The following is a 25,855-nucleotide window of genomic DNA, read 5'->3' as shown; positions in this document are numbered from 1 at the left end:
CCCTTGCACGTGTGAGGGAAAACTGTAGCAAATAAACAAAGCACATAAATCAAGCTATGAAAGAGAAAAATCTCTATTCAGAAGGATTTTTTTTTTTTTTCAATGAAGAGCATGAACACTGTATTTCCCCGGAGGAATATTTCGGTCCAGGAAGGAGGATAGTGCATGCAGTGTGTGTGTGTGTATGCGTGTGTGTGTGCATGTGTGTGTATGTGTGTGTGTGCTGTGCGTGCGCGCCCGCGGAGAGAGGGGCGGGGGAGGCGGATGAGGAGGATGAGATCATAGTTTCAGGATCCTCAGGAAACCCTGGTACTGGCAGCAGCCAGCCTCTGCTGTGCCCACATGACCCACAACTCTGGCAGCGGACCCGGCACTTCCAACATTATTAAATAATAAGAAAGCGGCTCCTACTCCATGCCCAAACCTCCCCACAGACCAATGGACACCTTCTAAGAGTTTGGCGAGCCGGTGACTGAGGCGCCCGTCCATTCCAAGGTGTGTGCAAGGCGTGTTCCTCCCCGGCAGCCCCGGGATGGGGGAGGGCGCGGGGGTGGAGGGGGTCGGGGTGCATGGGCGCCGGGCGGGGAGTGGGCGCCGGCCGGGCCGCGCGGGGCCGCGGAGCGGGCGATGCACAGGACGCGCCGCCCCGGCTGCGCAGGGACCGCAGCCGCCCACGGCGCCGGGGCGCGGGCGCGGGCGCGGGCGGCTCGGCGGCCGGAGCAAGGGCAGGCGCCGCGCGCCGGCGAAGTCCCGAGTGGAGGCGGGCGGCGGGCGCGGGCGCGGGCGCGGGCCGGGGCGGGGAATCGCCCCAACGCCCACTCGCGGGGTTCCCACCTGTGCGCGGGCGCCGGCCGCCGCGAGCGCCAAGCATGTGCGGGCGCCGCAGCCGGGACTGCGGCGCGGCGCCTCCCCGGGCGGCGGGCGGAGGGCGGCGGGCGGCGGGCGGCGCCTCGGGCCCGCGGGGCGGCGGTAGCGGCTGCGGCAGGATGGCCGGCCCGGGGCGCGGGGCCGCGCAGGTAAACCTCGGCCGCCCGCGGAGGCCCGGCCGTGCCGCAGCCCCCGCCGGCGCCGCCGGGCGAGTTGTTTTTGTGGTCGGTGCCGCGCTCGCGGTCGTCGTGGCGCGCCGAGCCGCGGGGAGGTGGCGTGGCCGGCTCCATTAGGGATGGCGCTCACGTTGGGGAGCAGGCCGGGGGGCGCCGCACGGCCGGGAGGGCGGCGCTGGGCCCCTCGCAGCCCGCGGCGTCTGCGCGTGTTGCAGTGCGCTGCGGTGCGCGGGCGGATGCCGAGCGGGAGTGGGCGCGCGCGGCGCTGGGCGGCGGGGCCGGGCCGGGCCGGGGGCCGGGGGGTGGGGGCCGGGGGGTGGGGGCCGGGGGCCGGGGAGGGGCCGGGGGCTCGGCGTTTGTAGCCTGTTGCCCATTTTGCAGTTTTCCGCTGGACGGAGGGCGGACGGGAGGGACCTTCTGGTGCCCGGAGTGGGAGATGGAGAGGTGTCTGTCACAGGACCAAAGCCAAGGAGAGAAGAGGGGTGGCCCGACGGCGGTGCTGGGCTCACTGGCACCATTCCTGGGACTCGGTAGTAAAACTTTGCTCTTTGGCTGGTTTGGGGGGAAATGGCTTTGAGAAGAGGAGTGTGGAACTTGGCAGGGGTGGGGGGGTGGGGGGCCGGCGGAATACTGGATGTACCCTCGCAGAGAAGCTTACCACCCTTAGCTTCGCTATTGCACTGAAAAATGGGTCTTTGGAGTTGATGTTTACATTCAAGTTTTCCTGCTTTCTATTAGGGTCACTTGGTATTAATGTGTTTGTGTTTCCTTTTGAACGCACCTGTATTGTTCAAGTGTGCATAGTTACTGATTTCTTTAAAAAAAAAAAATGTACTTATTTTGCTTATTCCAAAGGTAGAAACTTCAGAACTAAGAAAAAAAGCTCTCCGTATGTTCCAGGCACAGTTCTGTGTGTTTTCACTCAGTTAATTCTTACAGCAACATCAGGGGTGGTTAATAATATTATCCACCTCTTTTTACAGGTGAGGAAATCCAGACACAGGTGAAATAACTTATACAAAGTAGAACAGTTATTAAACATTAGAGCCCAATTGAGCACTCTGCACCCTTAAGCAACTCAGGTATTTATTTATCTCAAGGGCACCTCATTGTGCCTAAAGTCTTCTATGCTTCATATATATATATCTCATATATATATTTAAATGTTTTATTTATTTATTCATGAGAGACACATAGACAGGCACAGACATAGGCCGAGGGAGAAGCAGGCTCCATGCAGGGAGCCCGATGTGGGACTCGATCCCTGGTCTCCAGGATCATGCCCTGGGCAGAAGGCAGACGCTCAACCGCTGAGCCACCCAGGCGCTCCTATGCTTCATATATTGACCACATTTCTCTACCAAAATGACGTCTTAACAACCGCGTTGAACACAATGAAGATTTTCTGATTTTTAGCACTATACCTATAGCAAACATCCTTTGAGTACTTTTGTCACAACCAAGTTTCCTACAACAATTTTAAACCAAAGTAGCATTTGTCAGTCAAGATTTTTCAGCCAAGTAAGTTAGCACAAAGCAGATGGCTGAATTGACCTATTAGTTTGCACTTAATTTTAAACTAAGGTATTAGTCTTTACTCAAAACATGGCCATCATTTTCCTCAGAACACCAGAAGCTTTGAGCAAGTTTAATCATCTTTAATCCAATCACTCTGACTAGAGGTTAAGCAGTTTTAAAAGAAGAATTTTGTGATTCTCTTTCAACTGTCCATGATTAAAAGGTTATGTTTTGAGGGTGTGCCAGTTGTACGTGCCAGTTGTACGTGCTTTATACAAAGTTTGTAGCAATGAAGACTGAAATCAAAATTTCTCATTAGTTCTAAGTTGAAATACTTTTAAAATTTTGACTTGCTTTAAATGAACCATGATGTGAAGAAAGGTCTCGGTGGGATGAACTCCCAACTGCATAAATTTAGAGAATTGCTCTTCATTTGAGCTTATCGTGAAGCTCTCATAATATTCATTTTATTGGACGGATGTCTCTCTTAAGTCTTCATCTATTATTTCCTCAAGTAAATTTAATTGCTCCTTCACATAACCAATTTCAAATTATTTTGACATTCATAGACTTCCTTAATTCTTGTCTCTCAGTTTAATTAAATTCAACATACATATTTCAAACCCACAAGCATTCAACATTATAAGTGAAAAGACTAGACCGCTACATGGACACATGTTCTTTGGATATGAAAAAAAATCATCCCATTCTTCAGTGGTTAACCTCCTCCATACCCCAAATTATGGCTTCAACTTTATTTTGGGATACCAGAGTGCAGTGCTGTGGTCAAAATAGTTGCAAGCCGTGAGACACAGTGTTTTTGATACTGAAATTGAATTTAAATCTTCCAGGTCTATTTATATGAAATGTTGATTGTTATTAAGGCATACATTTTATAATACGTAGGTATGTCCTTTCTTACCTGACTCAGAATTGTTCCAGTGTTCTAGCTTGTTACTTATTTTAGAGAAAGCATTCCCGTCCTTCTTTGACCTCACCTGGTAGATATGACATGACTTTGTCCTTTCAAGTCCCACACCACCGGTTTTGGGAGAATTATAATGTCTCTGCTTCCTTAGAGCCCCAGTGTTTCAGAAGGTAGATGGGGACCTGGGGATCAGTAATGAGCAGAGAGATGAGTGAGCCCTGCCACCACAGAGGGTCAGATTTTAATAAGTATACACATAAGTGTTTATTTATGCAAATCGAGGTAAGTTCTCTGAAAGAAAGAATTCTTTAAGAATGCGTAATAAAGGATTCTGCACTGTCTTAGACATGGAGGTCAGAACGGGATGCCCAAGCAGTCACATATTTGTGGAGGAATGACATGTGAGGAGGTGTTTACTAAGTCAGCTGTCTTCTTAAATGTTTTCATAAATATTTTCTGAATCAGAGAACTTTGTCTCATTCTGCTTATCGCTACACTTCTTTATTCACCAGGAGCCATACTATTTACTTTCATTATTCACCTAGGGACATGGGGAGATTTGCTATCAATACCTTTTTTTTTTTAATTTTTTATTTATTTATGATAGTCACACAGAGAGAGAGAGAGGCAAAGACACAGGCAGAGGGAGAAGCAGGCTCCATGCACCGGGAGCCCGATGTGGGACTCGATCCCGGGTCTCCAGGATCGCGCCCTGGGCCAAAGGCAGGCGCCAAACCGCTGCGCCACCCAGGGATCCCTATCAATACCCTTTTTTTTTTTTTTAATTATGATAGTCATATAGAGGGAGAGAGAGAGGCAGAGACACAGGCAGAGGGAGAAGCAGGCTCCATGCACCTGGAGCCCGACGTGGGACTCGATCCCGGGTCTCCAGGATCGCGCCCTGGGCCAAAGGCAGGCGCCAAACCGCTGCGCCACCCAGGGATCCCCCCCATCAATACCTCTTAAAGCATGTAGAGCATGTGCCACCCTTATCTGGTTAGTAACATATGTACAGAAAGTTATTTAAGTTTAGTGAAATATAATCATTTTCTCTCTTTACCTTAACAACTACTGTTGACTTTTAAAAAGTAGTTGTGTGTGTGTGTGTGCGTGTGTGTGGTTGTTGTTAAAGTGGCAGATGGTGCAAAATAGAAATGCAATTGATTCATCACACAGTGCCTAAGATTCTATAAAGTGTCTAAGGGCAGGGAAGAGGCCCCAGAGTAAGGTATTGATAATGATACTCGTCATTAAGTGATGACTATGCTGGGAACATATGTATTAACAATTTAAAGTATAGTAATAACTAAATTTATTGAATATGTACTGTGGGCTGGGTATTCTGTGGGCTATAGATAAATTAAGTATTCTTCACAATAGCATAGAGGTCTGTATGCATTACCCACATCCCCATTTTGTAGAATGGGAACTGAAACATGAACAATAATCATGACCACTGTCACATAGGTAGAGATAAACCCGAAATTCAAGTATTCTGATACTGTAGTACACACTGTTAACTGTTGATGTGTAGCACCCAGTTCGTAATTTTACTAATGTGTTAAATTCCCACCTGCTAATTTAGTCCTTTGGTTACTTTTCCCTTAGTAAAAATCAGTGGGAAAAAATAGAACTTCCTTTAGGGCAATGGTTTTTGCCCAGTATTTTATAGCAAAATATAAATAAAGAAGAGATCTATGAATTCCTAGACAAAGATTAGAGACGACTAAATTATGAGAAATTTTTCATTACATATTTTTTTAAATTCAAAAGTTGTCATCTGAGCAGCATTTGAAACTATTGAAATTTTTATCATCAAGGATTTGTACTTTAGCATTTCAAATAATTAGGGAAATACCTTTATTTTTTTAAGATTTTATTTATTCATTCATGAGATACAAAGAGAGACAGAGACAGAGACACAGGCAGAGGGAGAAGCAGGCTTCATGCAGGGAGCCTGACGTGGGACTCAATCCTGGGTCTCCAGGATCAGGCCCCAGGCTGAAGGCTGTGCTAAACCGCTGAGCCACCCGGGCTGCCCATGGGAAATACCTTTAACACCTGGAAGTTCTATGACTATTAATAAACTTAAGAATTTTAAGTCACCTGTTTCACCTACCCGCCAGTGTCCAGAATATGCACTGCAAAGAAGATACAAAGTATGACATGAAAACACCTGTTGAGTTGTCTTGGTAATATTTAAGATCCTGTTAATTTTTACATTGGGATCTTCTGACATGACTCATAGTAATTGTTATGATAAAAATTTAGTAGTTTTGAATATTATTCAAATAATGCTAATCTAAGACACATGGGATATGTTATTAGCAAAGTGAAGTACTAATTGGTTAAGTGTGCTAATGCATGTAAAGATCTTTGCACAGTGTCTGAAAATGTTAGCCAATGTTATTTCTCCCTGAATATGATGGATAATATGTAGCTGATCCGATTAATGTTAGTAGTAACCATGAATCACAATTCGTACATATAGCACATGTACAGGTGTGTGTGTGTGACTCCTTTCTTTGAAACTGTTGGAAATGCTTAAGGCAGTGGGTACATTTTCTGCAACTCATGTATCCCTATAAGAAATGAGATACATCATTTCTCTATATGCTTAGTTTCATGCAAAGTTTGATTTCATGGACTAATTAGTAAACTATTGCTCTAATTTATTTCATAAGAAAGAGCTGCAAGACTTGATTTGATTTTGTGTGTGTGTGTGTGTGTGTGTGTGTGTGTGTGTGTGTGTGGTGTTACCAGAGTGGAGGATGACATTGAGTGTACCAATGAACAGTTCATTAGAGTTCTGATGTCATAATATAGTGTCCTATTGCAGAAAGTTTTGTATGTTTGATGTAAATGTAAAATACATTGACCAGTTATTATTGGTTAGGTTATGCAATCATAACAAACAACTTTATTTATTTTATTTTATTTATTTATTCATGAGAGACACGGGGGGGGAGAGAGAGAGGCAGAGGCAGAGGTAGAGACACAGGCAGAAGGAGAAGCAGGCTCCATGCAGGGAGCCTGACATGGGACTCAATTCTGGGTCTCCAGGATCATGCCCTGGGCTGGAGGCAGCGCTAAACCGCTGAGCCACCTGGGCTGCTCAGCAAACAACTTTAAAGTCTCAGTGACTGAGATAAATAAACAAAGGTTTATTTCTTGCTAATGCTATGTGCCTATATTGGTCAATAAGACTGTATTCTATATCCCCCCTCTCTTAGAGATTCATGCTAATAAAGCTGCTGCCTTCCAAAGATCCTCATCTCTCATTAGGCACATGGGAACATGGTGAATCACCTACAAGTTTTTAAATGTTTCTACCAGCAAACAAGACTTGCCACTTTTACATATTTCATTGGCCAAAGGAAATTATACAGCCGTTCTTAACCGGAAAATGGAAGAGAGGGGCAATACAATCCTATGCCCGATGGAAGAACAGCGCGATGATAGTGAACACATTATGATTACCATATAAAATTAGCCAGTTTCCTTCAATAGTTTTATCACCTAAAAATGACTTATGTCTTAATGTAAAGTAGAATCAACAATAATTATGTTTTAGAATTCAGCATAGAAAGGTAATTTCTACATAACATCATCAGCAAAGAAAACAAAGACTAAACTTCTGAAATCCCCTTTTTTCACTGGGAGTGTATTTAGTCAAGGAATGATCATAAAGCTATGGTTTATTTTAAATTAATGCAGGATTTAAACTATTTGACAGCAAGCACAAGCCAAGAACAGTGCCAATGCCACATACATCACCCAGCCTCTGTTTTCTGAACTGATCTGATAGTATCAACATGGTAGAAAAAAAAGAATGGCTATTTATGTTCATTTTTGTCACCTCACCAACATGGACAAAAGTAACATAGGTGCTATTATATATTATTGTAAAAAGTAATATAAACATATAAATCATACTGCATGTTTAAGTTTCTGAACATAATTTAAAATGTTAGAATATATGTAATCCATATTTTTAACTAAATCTTTTATTTTGAAATAGTTGGAGATTCATATTCCATTGTAAGAAATAATAAAAAGAGTTCCCATGGTCACTTTTATCCAGTTTCCCCCAACACAAACAATTAGGAAATGGGCAAAAGGCATAAAAAGTCATTTCACTATGGAAGATCTACAAATGGCAAATATGTACGTGAGAAGATAATCGACATCACTAGCCATAAGGGAATGCAAATTAAAGCCAAAGTGAGATATCACCACACACCTATCAGAATATTCACTGCAAGTATATAGGAATTTAGTGGTTTTTGTATGTTTATGTTGTATCCTGGGAACTTGATGAACTTATTAACTCTAAGTGTTTTTTTTTTTTTTGTAATTTCTTATAATGGTCTGTATAGACTGTATAGACCATCACATCATCTGAAAGTAGGACAACTTTCTTCCTAATCTGTATGTCTTTTCTTTTCTTGCCTTATTGCACTGTTAGAGGTTCCAATATTATGTTAAATAGAGGGCTGAGAGTGAACATTCTTGTTGCTGATCTTCAGGGGAAAGCATTCAGTCTTTCATCATAATGTATACATAATATCAGTAAATTTGTCTTCTAGATGTTCTTAATCAAATTGAAAATTTTCACCTCTCTCCCATTTTTTTCTGGTTGTGTTTATCATGAATAGATATTAACTTTTGTCAAATGCTTTTTTCCTACCAAATGATATGATCATTTCATTCTCCTTTAGCCTGTTATAATAGTAGATTGATTTTTGACTGTTGAACCAGCTTTGTACCCCCATAATAAATCCCATTTAGCCATTGTGCATATTTTTTTGTATAATCTATTTGCCAGTATTTTGTTAAATATTTTTACATCTATATTCACAAGAACTATTGGTCTATAGTTTTCTTTTTTGGTACTGTCTTTGTTATTGGTATCAAAGTAATGAGTTACAATGTCTTCCCTCTTCTATTTTCTGAAAGAGATAGTGCAGAATTGGTATTAATTCTTCTTTAAATGTTTCGTGGAATTCCTCGGTAAAACCATCTGGTCTGGGAGATTTCTTTTTTTAGTTTTTTTTTTTTTTTTAACTTATGAACTCAATTTCTTTAATACTTGTACAAGTTTGCTTGGGCTGCCATAACAATATCACAGAGTGGAGACTTAAACAACAGAAATGTATAGTTTCACAGTTCTGGAACCTGTAAGTTCAAGGTCAAGGGATCAGCAGGTTTGTTTTCTTCTCAGGCCTCTTCCTTGGCTTGCTGATGGCTGCTCTCTTGCTGTGAACTCACATGGTCTTTCCTCTGTGTGTCTGAATTTTCACTTCTTACCAAGACACGGTCTGATTTGATTAGGACCCATCGTAATTGTCACATTTTAACTTAATCATCATTTTAAAGGCCCTGTTTCTAAGTATGATCATATTCTGTATTGCGGTTAGGACTTCAACATATGAATTCTGGGAGGACACCGCTCAGCCCATAACAATATTTTATAGGCTATTCAAATGATCTGTTTCATATTACATGAATTGTGGTAATTTAAGTTTATTGAAGAATTGATTCATTTCATCTAAGTTGTCAAACATCTATTTGTGGGGAGTTGCTCATAATATTTCTTTTTCTTCTTTTGATGTCTGTAGTATCTCTAGTGACATCTGTTCTTTATTCTTGATGTCGGTAAGTTGTGTCTTCTCTCTTCTGTTGGTTTTGACAGAGGTTTGTCAATTTTATTGATCCTTAAAAGACCACATTTTTTTATTGATCCTTAAAAGACCACATTTTTTTCATTGATTTTTCTTTATTGCTTTTCTGTTCTCCATTTCATTGATTTCTGCCTTTATAATTATTATTCTCTCCCTTCTGTTTGATTTTGGTTTATTTTTCTCATCTTTTCCTATATTCTTGAGTGGGTATTTATACTGGTTTTAGGTTTTTCCTCTTTCCTACTGTATGCATTTAGTGCTATAAATTTTCCTTTTGGCACTACCATAGCTCTATTGTACATTTTGATAAGTTGTATTTTCATTTTTAAAAAAGATTTTATTTATTCATTTGTGAGAGACAGCAGAGATGTAGGCAGAGGGACAAGCAGGCTCCCTGCAGGGAGCCTGATGCAGGGTTCAGACCCCAGGACCCTGGGATCACGACCTGAGCCAAAGGCAGAAGCCTAACCACTGAACAACCCACACATCCCTGTATTTTCATTTTAATCCAATTCAAGTGCTTTTAAAATTTTCTCTTGAGATTTCCTCTAGGTTTGACCTATGGGTTACTTAGAAGTGTGGTATTTAGTTTCCAAGTATTTGGAGATTTTGTTATTGTTGTTATATCTCTGTGTTTCTGGTCAGAGAATCTTATTTTCTGTATTGTCTGTCTTTTTGTCAGAGAATACACTCTGTGTCATTTTGATTCATTTAAATTTGTTGAGGTTTATTTTATGACCAGAAATGTTGTTTATCTTGGTATATTTTCCATGGGCACATTAAAAGATTGTGTATTCAGCTGTTTGGGGGCAGAATGTCCCATAAATGCCCATTTAGATTCTGTTGGTTGATATTGCTGATGAATTTTTATATATTTTTGCTAATTTTCTGTATAGCTTTCTCTATTGACTGTTGAAAGAATGTGTGAGGTCTCCAATTATAATTGTGGATTAGTCTATTTTTTTATTTGTATCAGTTTGACTTTACATATTTTACAGCTCTGTCATTTGGTATATTTATATTTAGGATTGCTTTGTCTTTTGGTGTGTTGATTCTTTTATCATTACATAATATCCTCTCTATATCTGGTGGTTTTATTTGCTGGAAGTTGACTATATGTGACATTAACAGACACTCCTTTTTTTCTTTAATTGACGTTTGCATGATATCTCTTTTTATATCCTTTTACTTTCAATCTGCCTGTATTATATTTGATTTGAATTCTTTGTACATATAATGTAGTTGGGTCATATATTTTATTTTATTTATTTTTTAAAGATTTTATTTATTCATGAGAGATAGAGAAAGTGAGAGAGAGAGTGAGAGAGGCTGAGGGAGAAGCAGGCTCCATGCAGGGAACCGACTCGATCCCAAGACTCCAGTATCACGTCCTGGGCTGAAGGCAGGTGCTAAACCATTGAGCCACCCAGGAATCCCATGAGTCATATATTTTAATCTACTCTGTTAATATCTTTTAATTGATGTATTTAGACCATTTCCATTTACTATAATTATTAATATGGTAGGTTTATGTCCACCATTATATTTTTTGGTTTCTTTCTCTCCTTTTTTTTTTTTTTTTTTTTTTTTTTTACTTTCTCTGGAGTTTTTTCCTTACCTTTCTGTCAGTTACTTGAGCTTTTATAGAATTCCATTTGTATTTGTCTATAGGGTTTTTAAGTGTATCCCTTTATAGATCTTTTAGTGGTTGCTCTAATTTTATATCATATATATGTGTGTGTGTGTATACATATATAAAAAATGTTTTTGCTGTCTACTGCTGTCATCATTTTATCGATTATAGTGAACCATGGAAACTTTACTTTTTTTTACACCCTATTCCTCTCTGCCATTTATAGTATAATTGTCAAATATTTCCGTTACATGCATCCCACAGTGTTAACATTTTTGCTTCAACTGTCAAATATAATTTAGAAAGCTGAATAGGAACAAAGGAGCCCATTTTATCCATATTTTTTCTTTCTTGATGTTCTAACATAACTTTCTTTTATTGCTTCCTTTTTGTTTTTTTAATGTTTGCATTTTAATTTATTTTTTTAAAGATTTTATTTTTTATTTATTCATGAGAGACACAGAGAGAGAGAGAGAGGCAGAGACACAGACAGGGAGAAGCACGCTCCATGCAGGGAGCCTGATGTGAGACTCGATCCCAGGACTCCAGGATCATGCCCTGAGCCAAAGGCAGATGGTTAATAACCACTGAGCCACCCAGGCATCCTCCTTTTTGTTTTGAAAGCTTCCTTAGCCACTTTTAGAGCAGACTGGCCTCCTGGTGACAAAATATCTTTGATTTCCTTCATCTGATAATGTCTTTATTTCCCCTTCATTCCTGAAGGATATTTTAACTGGATATGAGGTTCTAGGTTTATAAATCTTTTCTTTCCATGTTTGAAAAATGTGCCCATTTTATAATGACCTTCATGGTTTTGTTGAGGTGGCATCTTGATTCATCTTCATTATCTCTTATAGGTAAGTGTCATTTCTCTTTTGTTCTTTTCAAGATTTCTTTCTTCCGTTTAGTTTTCATAAATATGACTATGTTGTATTGGCATGGGTTTCTTTGGGTTTATCTGTTTGGCATTCAGAATTATTTCGTTTCTTGAATCTGTAGATTAAGGTCTTTGTCAAACTTGGGAAGTTTTCAGGCATTATTTCTTTGAGTACTTTTTTCAGCTCTGTCCATTTTCTACTTTCTTTCCAGATTCCCAAGACATGAGTGTTAGATCTTCTGTCATAGTACCATAGTGGACTTGTTTCCTATGACTGCTGTAACAAATTTCCAAAAATGTGTTTACAACACACATTTATTCTTTTACAGCTCTGGAAGTCAGAAGCCAGAAATCACTTCCACTGGGTTAATCAGGGTGTTGATAGGGCTAGTTTCTTCTATAGGTTTCATGGGACAGTTCATTTTCTTGCCTTTTCTAGCTCCTGGAGGCTACCAGTATTTTTTTTGACTCACGATTCCCTTTTCACACCAATTTAATCTCTTCCTTCTATAATCACGTGTCCTACTTTCTTTGCTGTAATCAAATCTCCCTTGACTCTCTCTTTCAAGGGCACTATGATTACATTTAGGGTCCACCTGGGTAGTCCATTATATTTTCCTAATCTCAAGCTCTTTAAATTAATCCCATCTATAAAATCATTTTTTGCTTTATAAGCTTCCAGGGATCAGGACCAGACTGAATGTCTTTGGAAGCCATTAATCAGCCTACTGCACACACAGAATCTCTGAGGCTCTGTTCAGACTGGGTTATTCTAATTGTCCTATCATCCAGCTCACAGATTCTTTCTTCTGTCATTTCCATTCTGTTATTGGGATATCTGGTCATTGGGTTTTTTTTTTTTCTTTCTTTCCTTTTTTTTTTACAGTTCTAAAATTTGCACTTAGTTTTTTTCTAATGTGTGTTTTTTTTTTTTTTGCCGATACTTTCTACTTTTTTGTTTCAAGCATATTCATAATAGCTAATTGGAATATATTTTTTATTATGGCTGCTTTAAAAACTTTATCAGATAATTCTAACATCTGTCATCTCATTGTTGGCATCTATAAATTGTCTTTTTTTTCATTCAGTTTCTTTTTTTTTTTTTTCATTCAGTTTCTGATTTTCTGATTTTCACGGTCCTTGGTGTGATGAATGATTTTCAGTTGAAACCTGGCTATATTCTTATTTTGTTAAGAGATCTGGATCTTATTTAAACATCCTGTTTCAGTTGTCTTCCACTAACATCACCCCAACAGGCAAAATGGGGTTGGTGTCATCTCATCCCTGCCAGGTGGGGGGAGAAGTGCAGGTTCCTCACTTGGTCTCCCTTGTCACCTAAGGGGACTCCACATTACTGAGGGAATTGTAAATTCAAGTTCCCCACTAGATCTTCACTGATATCTCCCTGGTTGGGAATGGTAGAAGTGCCTCTTTTCTGTTCCCTGTGTGCAATCAATAGACAATATGGGGATAAGGAGGTGATCTGATTACTCCTGGGCCATGATGACAGTCCTGACTCTCCACGAGGCCTCCCATGAGACCACTCAATGGAGATGGAGAGGGGAGACTTGGTATTGCCAGGTGGGGATAACAGTTCAGCCTCCCCACATGGTCTCCACTGACAACCTAGTAGAGATAGAAGGTGGGGAGTCTCATTACCACTTGGTAGGAATGAAAGTCCCAGCTCCATACTTGGCCTCTGTGCCATTACATTGGTGGGAATGAGGAAATATGGGGCTCCTATACAGCCTGGTGAAGGTGTAGTTCTAGGCTCCCTGCTTAGCCTGTTGGCAAGGTTGTGTAGGGTTACATTCTTAAATGGTTAAATGGTCTTAAATGGTTGGAATAAAGCCATTATTATCTAAATATGTTTTGATATATTATGTTGCCCCTTACCTAGTCCTTTCACTAGGTAAAGTGTGATTTTGTTGTCTTCCTTTTTTTTTTTTTTTTTTTTTTTAATCCGTGTCTGTTGGCATTTCCAGGTTTCTAGTTTCTTTAGTCCCATGTCTGGGATACATGGAGCAATACAAAAACCCAAAGAAGTCACCATTGGGGTGACTGTGAGGGCCCTGAGGCCCCTAGCTGGTTTGCCTTCTCCCCAACTTTCAGAGTCTTCGCATGCTTATTTTATGTATAATATCAAGGGTTTTAGTGTACCCAGTGGAAGGAATAGGGAAAATTACTTCTATTCCATCTTCATAGAAATCCAATCCACGTTTTTTTATGCAAGTGTAAACTGAAAAATATCACTCAACATTGATTCTCAGAGGATGACAGGGGATTACTGCTGCTCTGTTCCTGAATAATAGGCACTTTACGGGTCAGTGGGATGAGGGGGTAGTTGGACAATGATGCAGACAGGAACACAGAACATTCCATCAGTGTGAAGGTTCAGGGACCATACGAAGGTACTTTTACTCTTCCAAATCAGTGCTTTTTCCTCTCCTGGGAAACCATTACTGCAGTCTGGAGCAAGATTGGAAACTTCTACCATTCTCATGGACTGTCTTTGTGGCAGAATTCTAAAACTCCACCATCCCAGCCCCTACTGTATTCTAAGTATCCCTTTTTCCTGGGAACATTATCCATCTGAAATGCTATTTTGAACCAGAAAGTGTGTGGGGAAATGTTGCTAAGCTAAGAAGGAAATAGTGAACACAAAATCCATGTTTAAATGTTGGGAAGCATCTACCAGCAAACATTCATGTTAATTTATTTTGATGTAAAATTATAAATTAAAAATAAATGTATTGATTTTGTCAAGTTGTTTAATCACTGCCTAGTAGATTAAGTACAAGAGATGGGGAATAAGAATTTTCTGCTTGAAACCAATATTTAAAAAATTTTTTTAAAATTAAAAAAACAAAAACAAACAAAAAAGAAACCAATATTCAGGGATCCCTGGGTGGCTCAGCAGTTGAGCCCCTGCCTTTGGCTCAGGTCATGACCCCAAGGTCCCGGAATCGAGTCCCACATCGGGTTCCCTGCAGGGAGCCTGCTTCTCCCTCTGCCTGTGTCTCTGCCTCTCTCTCTATCTCTCATGCATAAATAAATAAAATCTTAAAAAAAAAAAAACACCAATATTCCGATAGATAACAATTGACAGGGAGGCAATCCCAAAGAACAGCAGTCCAGCAAGATTCTTCCAAAAAACAAATCAAGTTATTGACACTGTCATTTTTTTAAAGAATTAATTAATTAATTTATTTATTTATGACACTGTCATTCACCCTGAAGTTCTCACTGTACTAGAGCAATGTTCCTTCAAATGTGGTTCTCAGACAGGTAGTGTTAGCACACCCTTGGTAGTCTCTGGGAATACGAATTTCTAAGAAACTCTGGGGATGGAGCCCAGCAATCTCTTGTAACAGACTCTCCAGGTTCTTCTGATGCACGTGAAGCTAGAAACCACTGTACGAAAGTAACTATTACAGAGTACACTGAATTTATGCTTTTCATGATTCTCAACTCACCAGTTTAGGGTTTTGGAAAATTTATTTATTATGTTTAACATTTTGTGTGCTTTTATTTGTAAGTATTTTTAAAGTAAAAATAGCAAAAAAGTCAAAAATTTGTTACCCAAGGCAGTCTCTTTAGTTACATGTGCCTTGTTGATTTCCAGAATTATTTTGTATCCTTAACCCAAATAGTTATAACTGCTCCATGTCTTACTTTTTGGTTGAATCCATAAATTAAGCCATGCCTACACTTCCCTGCCTTTGTTCCCCATAGCTGCCAAGTCATAAATTAATGGATTTTCTTGGCAGTTTTTATGCTCTTTTCTAAAACTGACACAAGTCACGAAGATATTTGGAGGCAAGGGTGGGGGCGTCTCTGCATCATTTGAAGAAGATGCATTTTAGGAGATCTTGTCACACAATATTGTTAGAGACAGATGCATATGCAGATGTCCAGACTCATCATTGTCATTACCACATCAGTTCTACCATAGGGGATTCACTGTCTACTACAGGCTGGCATTTTTCTCTGGGGTCATGTGAGATTAAAGAAAATCTTGACTCTAGGACTATCCTGAGGAAAGAGAAACTGTATCTGGAATAGCAATTTTATACTTGGGGTGCAGTTACAAACCCTAAGATGGAGCAAGACAAAGTCAGTAGGAAGCAAAAGGTTAGAAGTTTTAAAAAAAATACCTTGTGACTATAATAAAATATAGATAGGCACAGATTTGAGAGATTATCTGTGGCTTCTAGTCCTAAATATGGTTCAGTTTTATTTTAAGGACAGTATTGGATTATTTTATTCTTTCAATTAGCAATTCACTAAACATAGAGCATAGATTATATAAGCGTAGAGAACATAGATTTATAGAAGAGAGATTTGAGTTCATAGATTTTTTTAGAGATTTTATTTATTATTTTTAAAAGATTATTTATTTATTTATTTGAGAGGGAGGGGGGCAGAGACACAGCAGAGGGAGAAGCAGGCTCCATGCAGGGAGCCTGATGTGGGACTCGATCCCAGGTCTCCAGGACCAGGCCCTGGACTGAAGGCGGTACTAAACTGCTGAGCCACCTGGGCTGCCCTCCATACATCTTTTTGAAGGTGTCCTTGTTCCTGAGTAAACTAGGGGAGTGGCTCCCAATTCATCTGCTTTTGATTTAAAATGAGACACTGTTTTCTTGGTTCAGAAAACAGTATTCTCTTATCCTTTAGTAGCCCCACTACCAGTTATATTATGTTTTCCATTCCTTCTGTTCCCTTTGTGCATCCAATCTGATCATATTTCTCATTTACTCGTGTTGCTTGGGTGTTTAAGTGGTTGTGCTTCTGCAATGTTTTGGGGATAAGACTCTTCCAAACCTTCATTATGTAGAAGTGTTTGTTAAATACCACCATGTGGACAGGTTGGAGGAACCACTCCTTTAAAAACAGGTTTTTAAATGATGAGGCAGATGTTAGCTCTCACACACTCATCTTTTATAAAATAAGGGCCCCCAGCCCTGGCAATACTAGTCAGATATCTTCTTTCTTAAAGGAACCACTTGGTTGGCTTTTTAAAAATGTAGTAATGAAATCATCACCAGAATGCTTAGGTAAGGCTTAAATATGGAGAAACACGATTCTTGCAGAACCAAAGGGGCCAAGAAAAGGGGGATTCAGAAAGGTAAGAAGTGTAATCATGTCCTGTGTGGGCGGTCAGCCAGATTTTCCCCTACAGTGCTAGCTTCTATTTATAAACACAAAATGTGTCAGGTGATTTTTTTTTCCATATGCAGATAAATCCTGTCCCTTCCTTTTAACCTAAACACTGTAAAAGTACTATTTACCATTAGAATGCATATAAAATACCTTCTGTATTATGGTGCTTCAGCCCCCTTTTTCTGTGTGTTTTTTTCTTTTTCTCTTTTTTTTTTAGTGGTTCAAGAATGTTTTTTCTCTTTGCCTTGTTTTTTGGGAACTTGTGACCTAACAGCTGTAAATTAAATGTTCTTTATAAATATCTCTAATACTTTAGAGATGAGGTTGAGTCTTGCTCCGTATCCGTACAGCTTGAATCTTCATATTAGGCAAGAAAAACAAGCGAACCCAAAGCGAGTGGTATTCTATCATCGATCTGCAAAGAACTGGTTATAAAGGCAAATAATCAGCCACAGTAGTTTAAACTGTGATTTAAATAATTTTAAATATTAAACAATGGCCCTGTGATTTCATGTGAATGAGCACATAGGAGAGTTTATGGTTTGGATTTTAGGGTTGAGGTTGATGATTAAGGTAGGAGAGAGTGGCACAAACCAGTGCTTCACTTCTTTCATAGCCATAATACTTCTGCCTGGCTATGAACAGATGATAACCTGTGCCAGCTGTCTTTGTTTTTTCCCACCACTTTATTCTCTTCATCTCCTTTGTTTTGTGTTTGTGCGTTTGTTTTTTAAAAGTATTTATTTATTTATTTGAGAGAGAGCACGAATGGGAGGGGCAGAGGGAGAGGGAGAGAGGAGCTCAAGCTGACTCTGCACTGAGCATGGAGCCAGATGAGGGGCTTGATCTAATAACCCTGAGATCAGGACCTGAGCCAAAACCAAGAGATGGAGGCTCAACTGACTGTGCCACCCAGGTGCCCCTGATTTTGTTGTCTTTGTTATTGTTTTTCTCTTAGCTTTCTTCTTTCTGTACCCTTAGCCAGCATCTAGCTGAGTCGAATGGTCCTATGAAGAGACTCATTGCTGGCACCATTGAACTAGAGACCTGTTAGTCCCTGGCCTGTGCTTCTCCAGACTCTCACTGAGCCTATGACAAGACTGCATTTTCTAGTTTTCCTTCTCTTCCACCAGTCATTCCACATTACTCATTACTCCCTTGGATTCAGTAATTTTATGTTAGTCTGTGGAAGAACTAGCCCTTGTCATAATTCATACTCACCAAACCTTCTGTTTCCCCCTCTGGCTCAATGTGGTTATGAAACTGGCCATTCATTTTTTAGAACTGTTTCTCAAAATGTGTTTCAAGGGCCACCTGCATTAGAATCTTCTGCGGATGTTTGTTGAAAGGATAGGTATCAAAACTCCATCCTAGACCTGCTGAATCAGAATCTCTTTTTCTGACTTTAGGATGTTAAGGTTAATGCTAATACCAGGAGTTAGTCTGGAATTGTGCTTCATAACCTAGGGTAGCTTTTTATTTTTTATTTTTTAAAGGTTATTATTAGAGCACACTATGAGCTGGGGAAGTAGGGAGAGGGAGAGGAAGAAGCAGACTCTCCACTGAGCAGGGAGCCCAACACATGTGGGGTTGGATCCCAGCACTTTGAGTCCATGGCCTGAGCCTAAGGTAGATGCTTAAGCAGCTGAGCCACCCAGGCACCCCTAGGGTAGCTTTTTAAAAATCAGAATGGATACTAGGTGCAAGTTTGTAATTTGAACAGTCTGATGTGATACTAGCATGTAGTCTATATGAACAACTGGAAAAGAAGCTGTAGAAATCAGAAGGATGGGAAAGAGGTTAGTGTTGACAAAGAAACATTACTTTAGCGCATTCATCAAAGGCCAGACATTGATCCTCATTTATAAAATCAGAAACTAGATCTTTCTCTCAAGGGCATAGTCACATTAACCAAGCTTATAGAGACTGAGCTATAAATAGAAATGCCATTTTTAGAATTATCATTGTCACTAGGACCTGCATGACTGGGGCGTTCTTGTCCTCTAGACAAGGAAGAGCGAAGAAAAATTATCCAGAAGTTTACTCCTTGAATTTGCTGTCAGATTGAGGAAAATTAGTTGAATAAAAATGGTAAAAATACTAAAAAATTACCGTGTGTCAGGAAATCTCCTAAATATTTCATGTTTGTGATTTCATATGATCCCTCTCAATAGCCCGTTGCAGTGGTATTATTAGCTCTATGTTCTAGATGAGAAGGGCATAAGGGAAAAGATGCTACCAAGTGCTAGAGCTGAAATTCTCAGGCTCTGTGACTCAGGCTCTGTGACTAAGTTATTAGTAAAAAGAGAAAGAAACTACTAAATACCTCTAGAATTGCTTAGCCCTTGCCATCTAAGTAGGCAATGAATTGGGGGAAGAGTAGCTTCCAGTTGATGGAAAAGAAAGGAATATGCCAACCACTGTTTGTATGGATAGGATGCTTTCAAGTAATGAGTAATTACATGAGCAGTCCCCGGGTGGATGAAGAGTAATACCTCTGTCAGACTTTGTGGTTTTATTTAACTGACCTCTCTAATAGTTGTGATTAAGTGACAGATCTACACAATCAGGTTCTGCTCTCAGATTGCCTTTTTTAAAAGATGTATCCCAGCCATATAGAAATAGCTAGCCATAAATATTAATAAGTAGTAATATAGGCATGTTTAAATATAGTAGGCAAGTTTGCATATATCAGCCTTGTGGGTGTCCCCAAGTCCTGAGGTAACCTTGTTTCAGAAAATGTGAGTGGAATTGACTAGAACTTCCACAAGCTCCAACTCAAGCATATTTCCTGTTCTTTTGGGAGATTCTCATGGAACTTAGTTCCCCCGTGTCTCTGTTCTGAGTTTCTGCATCAGTTGAATGCCCAGTCACCACTCAGGGTTTTGTCTCCTAAGAACAATGCCAGCTTGCACAAGAGATCACCCTGCTGTATGCTACTCTTGATCCTTTACTCCCCAGAGTATCCATGGCTCCACGATATGTGTTTAGCCCACCGTGTGGTAGGACTTGGACAGTAGAGTTGAGTAGTGGAACAGACATATTGGATACCCCTCATATTAAAACTCCCCCAACCATTTCTGAAAAAAAAGTGATAGTTTGCGTTTTCATCTTATGTTCCAGCATCTCACGAGGTGAGAAATGGATTATTTCTAAGTGCACATATTCATTTCGAAGTGGCAGGTGCACACTAGTAAGTCATATTTCTAGCTCTTTTGTTTTCCCCAGTTTATCTGCTCGGAACTATCCATCAGATTCTGAGCTACTATTGAAATGTAACCCTTCCGACAGGAAAAGTGAATGGCCCCCTGATCTATGAAACAAATGTCTGCCACCAGCAGTCCCTGAAAAACCTCTCAGCACATACAAATGTTGGTGGATCCTGCAGATGAATAGCACAGCTGCCATGTATGGTCTGGGGGCTGATACTTTGAGACCGCTTTAAGTCAGAGTAGAACCCTAGCTCCACACTGGTGGTGGTACAATTCACTGAAAGGTACTGGTAAGAAGTATAGGATCTGCCAAGAGGGAAAACTTTAGGGCTCTAGGTAAGGATGTGTATATCCTTGAATGGACACACCTTTCAATAACAAAACTGAACTAAAACAATTCTTTCCAATTGTGGAGATGACTAGTATTAGTGTCTAAATAAACATGTTTTGCATCTTGCAGGTTACAGGTTAGCTGGTTTTGCATATATGGTGGGGAAAAAAAAAACCAGAAATTTTTCACTGTGATGAAAAGTAACCACTGCATTATAGGATACAATCTAGCAAGCCTGCATAGAAGGATAATTGTTTCACATAATTTTGTGATCTAAAGATTCATGGAAAACTTTAGAATTTGCTTAAGATTGGTGGCAGAAATAACAACCACATGGTTTTGGATTTGTCCGTGCCTTTAGACAGATGTAGTTTTCAGAGCTCAGTCTATTTCTGAGAAGACTTTTGCCTCATATCTGTTACAACTGCCAAGATGTATGGTATTGTGGGCTAGACCTGTTGTACTAAACTCCACGTCTGTGATCCTAGAAAACAGTGGTGGAGATTGATGCAAACTCAGAAGGTAAACACAAAGCTTAACAATAAATATATGCTAATAGTAAATGTGACATCAAATTGTTGCAAAACTTAAGACTATATGGTCAAAGCCTGTGTTAGTCTTTACCTATCAATAGAGTAGGAGGAAAATGCTGGAGATCTCAGCCACAAAGATTGTATCTTTTGTTTAGCAATACCTGGAAAGTTATTGTGGGTCTGTCAGAGGCCATGCTGACAAGTGAATGATTTGCTCTAAGTTCTAGAGAATTTATCAGTCTATCACAAGGTGACATCCCAGCTACCTAGGTGCCTGGAGATTGACTGGAGGAGGGTGAAACTGAACCACACAAGGTGCAGAAGCATCACCCCCTTGTCCTCGGGAAGCTTACATTCTACTTGGGAGATGTAATTAAGAAGAGAAACAATCAGGGTGCCTGGGTGGCACAGTCAGTTAAGCATCTGTCTTTGGCTCAGGCCATGACCCTGGGGTCCTGGGATCAAGCCCCATGTCGGACTACTCACTCAGCATGGAGTCTGCTCCAGGATTCTATCTCCTTGTCTGCCTCTCCCCTCTGCTTGTGTGCTCTCTCTCTCCCTCTTTCTCTCTCACAAATAAAATCTTTTTTTAAAAAAAGAACGGAAACAATCAGTGAAACAACATGATATAAAGAAAGGTAAATTTGTTGTGTTGCATGAAATGAGAAATAGGAGAAAGCATGTTGAAATTCTGAGAAGTGGGAAGGTTTTCAGGAAGTATGTGATGTCTCAGTACCTTCCTGGGGTTAGGATCAAGAACTGCATGAAAAAGTGAGTATCACAATTGACTACCACCTGCAGCCCACATCAGATCCCTGGAAGGCAAACCTAAGCTGGCCTCCCAAGTGTCTAGACTCATGTACAGTGAAAGAGAAGCAGTAGAAAGTAGAAAGGTAATAAACACGTAGCAGTAGAAAGGTAATAAACACATGCCCCTCCAAGTCCACCGCAGAGGTTCATGAATTGTGCTTACCTTTGTTTCTGTAAAGGGCGTAGGAAAGAGGAAAGAATAATATTCTTAATGTGTGCGCAGTGAAATCCAGCTTGCAAAGCCATTTTCCTTCATGGTTTCTCATTTCTTCCTCACATGAGTCCTGTGAATTAGTGATTCCTTAATCCCTGATAGGCTCAGGATTGTGATTTGTCAAAGATCACACAGCTAGTAAACAGCCAAGCAGGAACTTGTGTCTTACCTGAGTGCTCCCAAATTCTGAGTTCTTTGTCCACACCACAGTGTTTGAGTTATAGCTGCTGACAGGAAAGATTTCTCCTGCCTGTAGTGGACTGGGAGAACAGAACAAAAAAAATTAAACCTGGTCCATAGTATACACAGAGTTCTGATTGAACTCCCTTCACACTGGGTATTTAAGGACCTTACAATGTTACTTTCAGCTCTCACAGGATTTTATTAAGGTAATGGATCAATTTCCATTTTCAAGGGAAATCTGTGAGCCTGTGATCTTTGTTCTAATCCCACATCAAGTCAGAGAGGAGTTTGGGGACTAGGATCTATATATATCATATAAAATAACATATAGGATATATATATTTATGACAGTGGTTCAAGGTTTTAGCATGCATCAGAATCACCTGAAGGGCTTTTGAGACCAGATTGCTGAAACAGTTTCTGATTTAGTAGATCTTAGGTAGGGGCCGAGAATTTGCATTTTTAACAAGTTCCCAGGTAATGCTGATGCTGCTGATCTAGGGACCACACTTTTAAGAGCCATCAGTATAACATGTGAGGCCCGTAGTGAACTACACTGATTTATTAAAAATTAATCATTTAAACATCGTTTCTAAGATGGCCTTAAAGAAGAAATGGGGGTGCTAAAGTGTAGCCAAGAGGGTATGTTTTAATAGTCCATGAAATTCACTCTGTGCTGTGTGGTGATAATATCAAGTGTGGGAATTAGGGTAGTAGTGGTATTCATGGGGGTTGATTACCCTGTAATACTTACAAACTTTGGGGTGTTTCTTAATAATTCTTATTGTTTGATGCCTTTTTTAAAATCTTGCTCAAAATATCCCAAAACAGCTGGCTTAGCTCATTCTATCTACCTGCTTCTACCCTGAGTTCAGCTCTAAATAACCCATCCCAAATGGGATTTTTCCACTTACATAGTCATCAGGTTCACTGGCTTTGTTCAACTTGTTAGATGGCCAACACCATGAAGAGAAGACTCAGTCTGTGTTTGGATTATTGGTTGGCTAATTCCAATGGTTCCTAATTGTTGTTCAGGAATTTTGGTTATTGTGCTCCTCCCACTTCAACCTCCTACATGGACGTTTCCTTGAAAAACAACAACACTGCAATGTGTAAGGACATCAGTTCCTTGGTCAGTTATTTTAAAACTACTTGCACACACATGGACACAGAACATGGACAAATTAAACTGTTTCTGAAAGTCTGTTACTCTTCCATAACCATAGTTGTATTTGTGAAATAAGCTTTGTCTTTATTTATATAGCATATTGTCCTGTTTACTATAATGGATTATATGTGTGTCACCTTTGTTCTCTATTACTTGTGTTTTACTATCATTACTTGTGTGTGTGCATGTGTGTGTGCGTTTAGGTCTATGTAATTTTGCTACATGTGTAGATGTGTATTATTACCACTACAGTCAACACAGAGAACATTTCTATCACCGGGGTGCCTAGTGCTGCCACACACATTCCCCTTTCCACAACCCTCTCCTTCCCCAACCCACAAATATGTTATTCTTTCATTTTGTCATTGCAAATATATAAAAGGAATTGTGCTTTATGTAATCTTTTGAAGTTTTTGTTTTTAAGAAACTTGGCATAATTTCTTTGAGCTTCTTCCAACTTATTACATGTATCCATAATGTGCTCTTTGTTATTGTGGAGTACTATTCCTTGGTATGGGCATACCACCATGTGTTTTAACCATTCACCTGTCAAAAGGTATCTGTTTCTTTTTTATTTTTCAGTTTTGGCTATTATGAATAAATATGCTATGGGTCTTCACATATAGATGTGTTTGTAAATGTAAGTTTTTGTTTGTCTAGAATAAATGCTCAAGAATGCAATTGGCTAGAAGTTTAGTTTCATAAAAAACTGCCCAGCTGTTTTCTAGAGTGGATTTTATATTCTCACCAACACCTTATGAGAAGTTTCTCTGTTTCCTTACCAGCATTTGGCATTATCCTTATGTTTTATTTGAGCCATTCAGATAGGCTTGTAGTGTTTTTGTCTCATTGTGGTTTTAAATTGCATTTCCTGGATGACCAATGATGCCAAACATCCATGTGCTTATTTGCCATCTGTATATCTTCTTTGGTGAAATGTTTCTTCATGTCTTTTGCCATTTTCTAATTGTTTTTTTTTTAAGATTTATTTATTTATATTTATGATAGACAAGAGAGAGAGAGAGAAAGAGGCAGAGGAGGGAGAAGCAGGCTCCTTGCCGGGGGCCTGACGTGGGACTCGATCCCGGGACTCCAGAATCGTGCCCTGGGCCAAAGGCAGGCGCCAAACTGCTGAGCACCCCCAGGGATCCCCTCCAATTGTTTTTTAATTTACTGTTAAATTTTGAGAGTTCTGTATGCTTTCTGTGTTTTGTATATGTAGCTTTCAAACATTTTCCTTTCATCTGAAGCTTGGGTTTTCATCTTCTTAACTGACTCTTCCATGGAGCAAACAGTTTTAGTCTTGATAAGATCCAGATTATCAATATTTCTTTCTACGGATTGTCCTTTTGGTATCAAGTTTAAGAACTTTTTACCTAGCCCAAGATCCTGAAGATTTTTTCCTGTTTTTTTCCTAAAAGTTTTAAATTTTACTTTATACTTTTTAATTCCAGAATGCATTTTGAGTTCATTTTTGTATAGCATGATTTAGATTGAGGCTGTTGTTTTTGGCTATGAATGTCCAATTACTTTAGCAAATATGCCTTCAGTTTTGACATATCTTTTTTTTTAATTTAACAAGCATTAATGTGAGAGGTTACTATGTGTGAGACACCATTAGGCAGTCTTTACAGGGAAATTCATAGACTTGGTTCCTGAATGATCTTGTAGTTGAGAATGTACATATACAAATATTCTCAAAATTTTAGGTCCAATTATAAGACAAAAGAAAAGGACTTGAAAGATAGAGGAGGATTCAGGGAGAGTAAGTGTAAGCTATTGGTGTAGCTTAAAAGAGAGAGTATTAAAGCAGGGATATAAAGACAACAGAGAGAAGGCTAAAGAAATATTTATGAGGAACATTTATCAGAGCCTAGCAGAAGGTAGTTTAGGGAGGAGAAAATGTCAAATGTGTGAATGGTTTGTACAAAAGAGGAAAAGAAGGAGGTTTGGGTAGAAGAAGTGAATTAGTTTTAAACTTCTGGAGTTTGAAGTAGCCATTGAACATTTAGGTGAAACTGACCTCGTTATGGTTTTCACATATGAAACTAAGGTTTGTGGATGAATTTCATGGTGGGCAATTTTTGAAAATTTCCAAGAGTTATTTAGAGCTAAGATGCCATAAAGTTAGATTAGACAAAGTCAAATACAGAAATTGTAGAATTATAAAAGGGAAACTTTATATTTAATGTAAAGGCTGAGGGTTTGGTACATTTTAGGTTAGAATCAGAAATAGAATGGTTCTAACTACAAACTATGTTAGCTCAAGAAGTTTTGTATTTTTTTAAAAGAGTCCAAGCCTCAGCTTTCTTATCTGTGAAATGGGTGTTTTTGTAAGCCTGCAACTTCTAGGATTGCAGTGAGGACCAAACAAGATGGTCAGCCTAACGTGCTTTATCTATAATGAAGACTTGACATGTATTAGTTCTTTTTTTTCCTACAAGATATTTTTGAGATCATTTAGAATGTTTTCCAAACTATTATTAACAAGAACTTTTTTTTTTTCAAACAAAGTCTTATACAGACCTAGAAAACAGATCAAAGCAAAGCTGTCT

The 25,855-nt window shown here is 39.6% G+C and overlaps 1 protein-coding gene across 8 annotated transcripts in view; it reads left to right on the top strand.

Annotated features, from left to right (window-relative positions):
- Window positions 1-251: 251 nt before the first annotated feature.
- The window catches only part of DTNA (dystrobrevin alpha), a 371,751-nt gene continuing 346,147 nt past the window's right edge, over window positions 252-25,855 (top strand). For 2 of the 8 annotated variants that reach the window (XM_049112768.1, XM_049112758.1), the window contains exon 1: window positions 278-495. The gene's annotated coding sequence lies outside the window, so the exon portion shown is untranslated. Of the gene's footprint in view, window positions 496-932; window positions 1,017-1,424; window positions 1,574-25,855 lie in introns of those variants that run through there. The other 6 variants (XM_049112779.1, XM_049112786.1, XM_049112759.1 and 3 more) reach the window with 5 other exon arrangements.

Source organism: Canis lupus, chromosome 7 (assembly GCF_003254725.2).
Source record: "Canis lupus dingo isolate Sandy chromosome 7, ASM325472v2, whole genome shotgun sequence".
NCBI classification, from domain to species: Eukaryota; Metazoa; Chordata; class Mammalia; order Carnivora; family Canidae; genus Canis; species Canis lupus.
The sequence above is the reverse complement of the archived record's forward strand: the minus strand, read 5'-3'. Positions and strand labels throughout refer to the sequence as shown.